This window comes from Uloborus diversus, chromosome 4 (genome assembly GCF_026930045.1).
Source record: "Uloborus diversus isolate 005 chromosome 4, Udiv.v.3.1, whole genome shotgun sequence".
NCBI classification, from domain to species: domain Eukaryota; kingdom Metazoa; phylum Arthropoda; class Arachnida; order Araneae; family Uloboridae; genus Uloborus; species Uloborus diversus.
Genome location: NC_072734.1, coordinates 8,836,039 through 8,847,182, shown reverse-complemented (window position 1 = coordinate 8,847,182; position 11,144 = coordinate 8,836,039).

Sequence of the window (11,144 nt, the reverse complement as noted above, 5' to 3'; positions counted from 1 at the left end):
TCGACCGGTTAGGATCGCCGAACAAAACCAATTACAGTACATTGGCGAAATGAGAAATAAAAACAAGCGCGCTCGTTCTATTCGGAACTCCAGCGCTCGAATACGCTACCTTGCGGTGATTTATAAAACTGCGAATGCAACTAAAACATTGCCACGTTGCGCTCCACGGTGTCTGTTGACGTAAACACAGGCAGTTTGTTCTGAGTATTTATTAACGCAATCGATGTGTCTTAGTTTGCTTTCAGCTACAGAAATTAATTCGTCCCTTGGTAGTATTCTCGAGCTTCTCAAAATAATGTTAGTTTTCATTATTTCCTTAATAATTGGTGAAAGTGAAAATTCTGGATTAACAAACTTGGATAACGTTATACAAGGTAAAATTTTTTATTGTTTTGTATGAATTTGTAAGAATATGGGGGTTTTTTTAACCTTAAATTAATTAAACTTACCATATTTTACAGCAGCATTTAGTTGGAATGGACAGTATGCAAAATATTTTCTTGAATACATTATCGTAGAACAAAATGAATAACCGAGAAAGAATTTACTTTATTCCTTTTATTCTCAGCTGAAAGGTTTCGCCAAATTTGTTTAGGGTTATAGTTCTATAGTATAGTGCGAGCAAAGTAGCCTTGGCGAGATTTCGCGTTTTTAGTTAAACCATTTTTAATTTTTATCATGAGTGGAATAAAATGGTAGTAAGATTACAGAATTCGATAAGTGAAAAGAAATAATGGTCAATCAACTGAAAAGAAAACTACCACCATATATCCGTGAGAATTTTGTTGATGATTTGCATAACATGACACAATTAAATCGTAACTCAGAAATTAGAAAAATCGAAACAGAAAATTTTTAAATTAACCGATTCGGGAATTCGAGAGAAATAACTCAGCCAACAAATGCAAAACAATAAGTGCTAGCCAAGCAAGGCAAAGAAGTATCATCTTCTTTCGATAACAATTTGTAATGTCATATTGAATTTTCTAGCATTAATTGTTATTCTTGTCAGGCCACAATTATTATTTAGTTTTATCAAGAATTGATAAATATAGAATTCAACATCGTGAAAATAGCTGCTTAGAACTACGAACTACGTAGTTTGCATTGATCTTTGACGTTTAGTAATGCTTCTTGAATTCTCATTTCTTTCTACGTGGGCCAGAATATCCACAAGACTTTGAAAATTAATTTGAAAAGAATAAAGCGAAAAAATCATACGTACGAACAAAAATCACAACACTTTTAGCATTTTCTTCGTTACCATGTGCGTTTGTTTTGGTTTTTAAGTCCGCCATTAGACAGTGACTTCAGTGCCCCCTATAGTTCGTTGGAGTTGCGAATTAAACAGCATGGTAACCTGGATACATTAAAGCAACCCCGAGTAAAATGTAAACAGAGCCGCCCCTTTAAATTGTGAGGTAGAAATTGCAATGCGAAATATTGCTGTTTAAAGTTTTAGTTCGTTTTAATTTCACGATTTACTGTTTTATGTGTTGTGAAATATTTTCCGTTTTCGTAGGGTTTCTTCTGAATCTTAATTTACGTCTGTATTGTTGTTATGTTTGGAAAATTCTGCTTGCTGTAAACATTCGCAATAAACTCACATTGAAAGAGATGCAGAACAGATTTTAACATGGTAGATAATTCATGCTGTTTCAAAATGAGTTTCTTTGACTGTTGATTTTTTTTATATTCTTGAGAATAGTAACTGAAATACAATCTGAGTGTGCTTCTTTTATGTTGTTGATGTTTTAATTTATTGGTTTTCTCTGAACAATATGTTGAAGATTTTGGTTATTTCATAAAGTTTTTTAACAATAAAAATGTCGTGAGAAAATCTGTAAAAAATACTACCATTTAATGATCTAAGAAATACATTTTATCTCAGGAAAGAATATAATCCTTTTCATTTAATTTAATTTCACCTTCATCTGTGTCAGTTTTTAGTTTTATAAAAAAAAAATAAAAAGGGGAAAGGATGGGTGGGAAGATGTTGAGTCACTGCTCCTATGCTCTGTGGGGCTCGTGAGAATTTGAGCGACCAGTGTCAACCTTTGCACACTCCCCCCCCCCCACATTTCCTAGAAAAAATTAAAATGACACGTTTGGCTACCACCAACTACTCGCAATCAGTAGTCATTGGCCCCAGGAACTGTAAGCTTTTCCATTTCGATTGTTTTATGCTCCGAGCTTGTGTCACTCCTTAACTGTACTAAATCATTATAGTCTAATAAGTGTGAGTTCATTTGTATGCTAATGATAATAATGTATTCAGAGCTCTAAAAAAAATTTTTTTTTTGGCCATGTTAATTTTGCGCTTGAATGAACTGATAATTGATAACAATTTGCAGATTGCACCAAAATCTTAATTATATCAAAATGTTCCCTATCAAAGACGTTTACAGCAAATATTGTATAACTGACTTTGAATTCATAGCACCTGTGATAGTTAAGTTAGAGGGAGGGAGGGGAGCCAAAGTGAGTGCCCTTGGCTAGTGCATTCTTGCACCCTTTGAACTTGTTCGTTTCCGTTTTTTTCCCTTACATTCATGGCATGCGAAAAATCCGGAAAACTTGCAGAAGGGGTTGCTATTCATATTGTATTGTAATTAACTCTGAATTTGGAGCACTTCAGAAGTGATTGGTAGTGGGGGAAAGGGTTCCAAACATAACAACAATACAGACGTAAATTAAGATTCAGAAGAAACCCTACGAAAACGGAAATATTTCACAACACAATAAACAATAAATCGTGAAATTAAAACGAACTAAAATTTTAAATAGAAATATTTTGCATTGCAATTTCTACCTCACAATTTAAAGGGGCGGCTCTGTTTACATTTTACTCGGGGTTGCTTTAATGTCTCCAGGTCACCATGCTGTTTAATGGACAGTATTCATGTGATGTCACTGCGGGTCCAAACCGGCACTGCAGTGCATTGTGGGAACTGTAGTAGACGAATATCCGGTACTACAGCGTATAATAACACTTGTATTTATACGGCTTATAAACTCTTCTTTATATTAAAAAATGCGAGGTTTTGTAAGTTTTTTAGTAAGAAATGTTGTAAAAGAATGATGAACGATTCATTTAATACGAAATACTCTCTTTATTATCGTATTGTTACAAATCCTGTAAATAGTAATTATTGTAGTAACGTAACCTGTAAATAGTTTCCCGTAATGAATATACAACCCCTTTTCATATGGCTAACGTATACGACCCCTATTTCCTTTTTGTTCATTGATAAAATTTGATAACGGTCTACTACTTTACAGAAGCGTGTGGAATATTTGAGAAATTTCTTTTCGGTGTCTATATAAGCCGTTAGCGATGGATAAACAGGGGAGTTTCGATTGATATTTCGAACTGAGAGCATTTTTGCTCTGTTTATTGCGAGGCATTTCGCTGTGTTGTTTTCGTATTTGGAAGTAAATACGTGTGTAAACGTTGAGTTTACGGTGTTGTGTGATAATTGCTTAATTGCTGATGAATAATTTAGCAGTTGTTGACGATCTTTCCTGTACATAGTGTAAATAAATTTCCTGTGCTTTTATCAAGAACTGTGTCTTCATTTCAAGAAAGTGGAAGTTGCACCGAATCCGTTACAATTTGGCGGACAACGTGGGGCTACTTCTGGACTTTCTTGGAGTAAGGGACTTTGGACATTTTTTTTTTCATAAAGACTCTTTAAATTTGGACTTTGTTTTTATGGTGATTACTCGCGCAATCGATGAACAATTAAAACAACTTCTTGACGCAATCACCTCTGTGAAAAGTGATTTGACTGCAAGTTTTACAGCTAATCAAGAACAATTAAAAAATGATATGGCAGCTAATCAAGAACAATTAAAAAATGATATGGCGGCTAATCAAAACCAATTGAAAAGTGATTTAACGGTGCTGAAGAATGACCTAGTTTCTAACCAAGAGGAAATTAAAAACGATCTTACTTCGGTAAAGACTGTGATGGAAAATAAATTTAACGAGATAGAGCATCGAGTTGATGCTATTGAAGGAAAGTTTGAGGCAGTTGAAGGCCGATTCATCGCAGTGGAAAATAAAATCGAAGAGAAATTGGAAGAAAAATTAAGTTACGTTGAAGGCCGATGCAATGCTGTAGAAAATAAACTGGAAGAAGAAGATAGAAAATTTCATCAACTTAAAGAAGACATCTTTAAAGACCTGGAAAGGAGATTGGCGACCGCGGAAAGCAGCTCTGTACAGTTTGGCGCTCCCACATCGGTTGCTCGACCGTCGATTAAACTTGCCACATTTAATGGGAAAACTTCGTGGCAGGTTTACAAAACTCAGTTCATGATAGTGGCGGAAGCGAACGGATGGGACTCTGCTACCAAGGCATCCCTGAGAGGTGACGCAACGGACATTCTTCAGACCCTTCCGGACGGCCAGCGCCTGGATTTCGCCGCCCTCACATCTGCGTTGGAGCTTCGCTTCGGTGAGAAGTGCCAGAAAGATTTCAGCCGACTCCAGTTGAAGTCCCGTTTCCAGAAAACTGGGGAAACCCTGCAAGAGCTTGCGGCGGACATCGAGAGACTGTCTCATCTTGCTTTTTGCGACTGTCCTGCGGATGTTCGAGACAACCTGGCACTCAACTACTACATCGACGGGGTTCGAGATCCGGAAATCCAGAAAGCTCTACGGATGGCGGATATCAAAGACCTGAATTCTGCTGTTGTGTATGCGATGAGATACAAGGCCGCCCAAGAAGCAACCCGTGTGGATCGCCATCTAATCCGGACTCAGGAAGCTGATGAGTCTGATTCCAGGTCGTCCCACCTCGCTGAACTTGAGAGACAACTCGGTGACTTGACAAGACATCTGAGCAGCATAACAGCCCAAAAGAAACAAGAGCAGAAGTGCTGGAAATGCGGTAGTGAAGGACACCTGCGAAGGAGTTGTCCGGCTCGCCAAGCTACGCGAGGGAAGGAAATCACCACCACCAGAGCTCTGCAGATTTCCTCTTCTAGTAGTGGCAGTGATGGACTTTTCATTTACGCACATGTAAATGGGAACCCCTGCAGACTGATTGTCGACACTGGAGCCAATGTGACAATCATTAGGACAGATGTGGCTCGTGAATTTGGATTGAAACTGCTGTGGACATTGCCACGCGTTAGTCTCCAGACTGTGACAGGTGACAAGATCGAGATTGACGGTAAAGTGGACTTGGAAATAGTGTTTGGGAATGCCACCTACCATCATACGGCATTCGTCGCTAATATCACGGACCCCTCCATTCTCGGATTGGACTTTTTGAAGAAATATGACTTCACTCTCGACTTCAAGACTAATGAGCTGCACTCGATGAGAGAAGACATAGCCGTTTTCCCTGCAGAAAGTGATGTAAAATCCGCTCATCAAATAATAGCCCAAACAGATTTATCGATTCCCTCAAGGTCAGAATCATTAATACCTGGCTCCCTTGAAGAAAGCAATAGTTTTCGATTTGGACTCATTGAATACCCTAACCTAAGCAATAACCTAAAAGGAGTGCTGGTAGCATCTACGCTTGTGGACCTTTCCAAGGATGTAATTCCTGTAAGAGTCGCCAACGTGAGTGAAAGGCCAAGGAATATTCGGAAAGGTGAAGTGTTAGCAACTTGTACTCCAGTAAACTGCATCATTAGAAGAATCAATTCCCCTCAGACTGTGTCTTCTGAGTCCTTGACATCGAAGTTAATTGGGAGTGCGCCATTATCGAAAGATCAAAGAACTGCTGCGGAACAATTGGTGGACGACTTCAAGCATCTGTTTTCCTCTACATCGGAGGATGTTGGCCGTACGAATTTAACGCAGCATAGGATTTACACTGGAGAATTGCCCCCTATTAAACAGCATCCAAGACGACTACCGTTCGCTAAGGAAGAGGTTGAAACCCTCCTGAAAGAGATGAAGGAGAATGATGTTATCAAACCGTCGTCCAGTCCTTGGGCCTCTCCCATCGACTTGGTCCGAAAGAAAGATGGCTCCACCAGATTTTGTGTCGATTACCGGCGGCTGAATGAAATCACCAAGAAAGACAGTTACCCTCTTCCACGGATAGACGACACCTTGGACACTCTTTCCGGACTCAAGTGGTTTTCGACCCTGGATTTGAAGAGCGGCTACTGGCAGGTTGAGATACTCCCTGATGACCGAGAGAAGACAGCGTTTACAACTGGACAAGGCTTATGGCAGTTAAAGCGATGCCCTTCGGCCTCTGCAATGCACCAGCTACGTTCGAGCGTCTTATGGAGACAGTGTTAAGAGGACTTTCCTACGAATCCTGTCTGGTCTACTTAGACGATATCATCATCGTGGGACGCAGTTTCGAAGAACATCTGGCAAATCTTAGGAAGGTGCTGCAGAAGCTTAAGGAAGCCAATCTGAAGTTAAGCCCGTCCAAATGTAATTTGTTCCTCCGGGAAGTGAACTACCTTGGTCACATCATCTCTTCTGAAGGTGTACAAACCGATCCAGAAAAGGTAGCTAAGGTCAAGAGTTGGAGTCGTCCCGAAAACATCCATCAGTTGCGAAGTTTCCTGGGGCTCTGCACGTACTACAGGAAGTTTGTAAAGGGTTTTTCCAACATTGCACGACCTTTGCATAAGCTGACGGAGAGCAAGCAAAAGTTTGAATGGTCCAAAGAATGCGAAGATGCATTTCTACGACTGAAGGAGGCTTTAACATCAACGCCTATCCTCGCCTATCCTCAGCCTGAAAAATCCTTCATCCTGGACTCTGATGCGAGCAACGAGGGCATCGGAGCTGTTTTATCCCAAGAAGTTGACGGAAATGAACATGTCATCGCTTACTGGAGCAAATGCTTATCAAAGTCGGAGCGAAATTACTGCGTCACCAGAAAGGAGTTACTGGCCATAGTGAAAGCTGTAGAACACTTCCATCATTACCTCTACGGCCGAAAATTTCTGCTTCGGACAGATCATGCCTCATTAACTTGACTTTTGAACTTCAAAAATCCGGAAGGCCAGATAGCCAGATGGATACAGCGGCTCCAGGAATATGACATGAAGATCAAGCATCGAAAAGGTTTATCTCACGGTAATGCTGACGCTTTATCAAGGAGACCCTGTCCTGAGAACTGCCACTATCGTTCCCGAATCGAGAAACAGTATGGAACGACTAGCCCTACCGTCTATCAGGTGACAGTGACTCCAACATCATCAGAACCTGATCCATGGAGTGATGACCAAGTTCGAAAAGATCAACTTGAAGACCCCGACATAAAACCAATTTTAGAGTTCATGGAAAGTGACAGTCGACGCCCTAGCTGGCAGGACGTTTCCATCTTCAGTCCTGCAACAAAAAGATACTGGGCTTTATGGAACTCACTCCATTTACGGAACGGCGTGCTACACCGGAAATGGGAATCTGACGACGGCAAAACATCTAGGTGGCAGTTACTACTTCCCCGATCAAGGATTTCAGATGTTCTGAAAGAAATACATAGTAGTGCGACTGGAGGACATTTTGGCGTCTTGAAAATCCTCAATAAAGTTCGGGAGCGCTTCTTTTGGAGCAAGGTGAAGGATGACGTGGAGAAGTGGTGCCATTCTTGTGACGCCTGTGCTGCTCGTAAAGGACCGAAGAAGAGAAGCAGAGGGAGGCTACATCTGTACAACGTTGGAGCTCCTTTCGAACGAATTGGGATCGACATCCTGGGTCCTCTACCAAGAACTGCTGATGGGAACAAATACATTCTTGTTTCCATTGACTACTTCACCAAATGGCCGGAAGCATATATCCCATTCCAGATCAAGAGGCTACCACCGTAGCAGAGACTCTAGTTCAACATTGGATCTCGAGATATGGAACACCTTTGCAGATTCATTCCGATCAAGGGAGGAATTTCATCTCTGCTGTGTTTCAGGACCTATGTCAAATTTTCGGAATTGAGAAAACTAGGACAACACCACTACACCCACAATCGGACGGCATGGTGGAGAGATTTAACCGCACAATCCTGAATAATCTCTCGCTTATGGTATCCAGAAATCAACAGGATTGGGACAAGAAGCTACCTTTGTTCCTGCTGGCCTACCGCAGTGCTGTCCACGAAACTACCGGATATGCCCCATCTCAGATGCTCTTCGGACGAGAGCTTCGGCTACCTTGTGATCTCGTCTTCGGTCGTCCTCCGGATGCGCCTTCATCGCCTGAGGAGTACATCCAGGATCTCCAGGCCCGGTTGGAAGACGTTCATAACTTCGCACGAGAGCGAATCAACATCGCGGCGGAGAAGATGAAGACCCGATACGACACAAGGTCTACTGGACATGAATTCAACGAAGGCGACAAGGTTTGGTTATGGAATCCCATCCGACGGAAAGGTCTTTCACCCAAATTGCAGTCGCATTGGGATGGACCCTACAAAGTCCTTAACCGACTGAATGACGTCATAGTGAGGATCCAAAAATCACCCAATGCAAAACCTGGGGTTGTACATTATGATCGGTTAGCCCCATACTATGGCCATAGTTCATGAGTATTACGTAAACAACCATGGTTGATAACATAAAAGTTGTAGATATTTTTTTTTGCTTTTATTGTTTAGTAATATTTCTTGTTATTATTGTGTTTTCTGTATCTGTTAGTTATTAATTAATGTGTGTATTTGTGAACTTGTGATAGCAGTTTGGCACCCTTTCTGGGGATTGTACTGCCCGGGACGTGCAGTCCTTGGGAAGGGGGCAATGTTACAAATCCTGTAAATAGTAATTATTGTAGTAACGTAACCTGTAAATAGTTTCCCGTAATGAATATACAACCCCTTTTCATATGGCTAATGTATACGACCCCTATTTCCTTTTTGTTCATTGATAAAATTTGATAACGGTCTACTACTTTATAGAAGCGTGTGGAATATTTGAGAAATTTCTTTTCGGTGTCTATATAAGCCGTTAGCGATGGATAAACAGGGGAGTTTCGATTGATATTTCGAACTGGAGAGCATTTTGCTCTGTTTATTGCGAGGCATTTCGCTGTGTTGTTTTCGTATTTGGAAGTAAATACGTGTGTAAACGTTGAGTTTACGGTGTTGTGTGATAATTGCTTAATTGCTGATGAATAATTTAGCAGTTGTTGACGATCTTTCCTGTACATAGTGTAAATAAATTTCCTGTGCTTTTATCAAGAACTGTGTCTTCATTTCAAGAAAGTGGAAGTTGCACCGAATCCGTTACAGTATTTTCATGGGTTAGAGCCTTTTTGGTTCCTCATCAGAAACATGGTGAAAACTCGAATTCTCGTTTTACTTTTCTCTTTTCTCGGCATTTTTCTTGCAGTCACAAGTCTGTATAAGCCTTAAGCATGTTCATGATACGTATGAAGTTCTGTAACCTTTAAGTAAAACGATTTTTTTGCATAGTTGATCAAAATACCCGCAGACGGACAGCTGATGGGACCGTTGCCAAACCGTGAATAAAGTCCATAGAACGGGCTCCTTTTTATTTCTCATTTCGCCAATGTACTGTAATTAGTTTTGTTCGGCGATCCTAACCGGTCGACCACTGAGTAACCGGTTGCTAACCGCTGCGTGATCATTAGATGTCACGTGATCGATTAACCGGTAGCTACCAGTTGAGCTCGGCGAACGCAAGCATTCCTTGCGTTCGACGAACCTCACCGGTCGACCGGTTACTAACCGCAGCGTTCTATGATCAACCGGTTACCGTTCTAAGCAGTTGATTGGAGCACGTGATCATTAGCTGTCACGTGGTTAACTAACCGGTAGCTACCGTAACGTAAGCATTGAGAGCGTTTCAAAATTCGCCGCCGGGAATATTGGGCGCCGAGCATTTTGGACGCCGGAAACATTGGGCGCCGAGCATTTTAGGCCCCGGGAATACTGGGCAGAATATGCTCGGCGCCCAAAGTTCCCGGCGCCCAAAATGCTCGGCGCCCAAACTTCCCATTTCGCGTTTTCATATAGGGAATCTAGTTCAAACAGAGCTGCCGGTAGATGAAAACTAGAGTCCCTAAGATCAACAAGGCTTGATTGCTGAATCTGCTCACCAAGAAGGATAGAAGAAAGATTTCTTCTATCCTCCTTGATGCTAACTAGCAGCGGCCGACTAACTAAAGTAAGGACATAGGCCCACGTTTAGTTGGAGGCCCTCTGAAAAGTATGCAGTGGTTGATTTACAGGTTTAGGGCCCAACGGAATGCATTTTTGGAGGCATCTTTATCCATCACAGAATTATGTATAAATCCTTTATCATGTGCATTTATGAATTCCCTTTGGGGCCCCCCCACAATTGTGACAAAGTAAATTCGGTACTGACAGAATGAATAAAAATTTCAAAGGGCGTATCTTAAAATCGGACTCTTTCCACCACGTCATCAAATAAATGAACCGGTTAATCTATTCCAACATACCGTTAAAAAAAAAAAAAAAAAAAAAAAAAAAAAAAAACAAAACGCTGCAAAATATGTTAGAAAATGAAAAAAACTCCGAATCTTCCAAAACTTTCTCGAATATTACAAAATATTGCCTGAAGTTAGCTTTTTAAAACCTCAGAGTTGGAAAAATGTCCGGGTAGAGCCCCGAGTCTTCTCATAGCATCACCAAACATGGCCAAGAAATGTATTTTTGCGCTTTGTAGTCTTGGAAAGTTTACGAGAGCTAGACTTCTTCAAAACTGATTTCGGGGAGGAGCCCCTCCCCCCCTTCCCTAACGAACGTGTCATGAGATAGCTTAAAATACAGAGTTTAGAAATTTCCACAGAAAGAGTCTAAAAACCCTTTCTTCCCACAGATAGCCTAAAATTGGCATCAATTTGGAAAAAGGTTTCGAGAAAGAATCCCGATTTTCCGACCCCTATCGTTACACCAAACTAAGCCGAAATTTGCTGTTTCAAAAAGTCAATTTCGAAAAATTTCCGATGTATTTTTTTTTTCAGCAATCACGATTGCTTATTGTTCTCACTTGACGGTTTTGATGTCCTATGATTTTATCCCCCCCCCCAACCTCCCTCTGCAGCACCACCGTCGACCGGCCTCACGATGCTGCTCCTCTAGGGAAAAACGTCTCCAGGTTGCATTCATATCCTACACATACCCACACACTCATGCCTGCACATAGACACAAACACTCACGCTTACATACACATATAC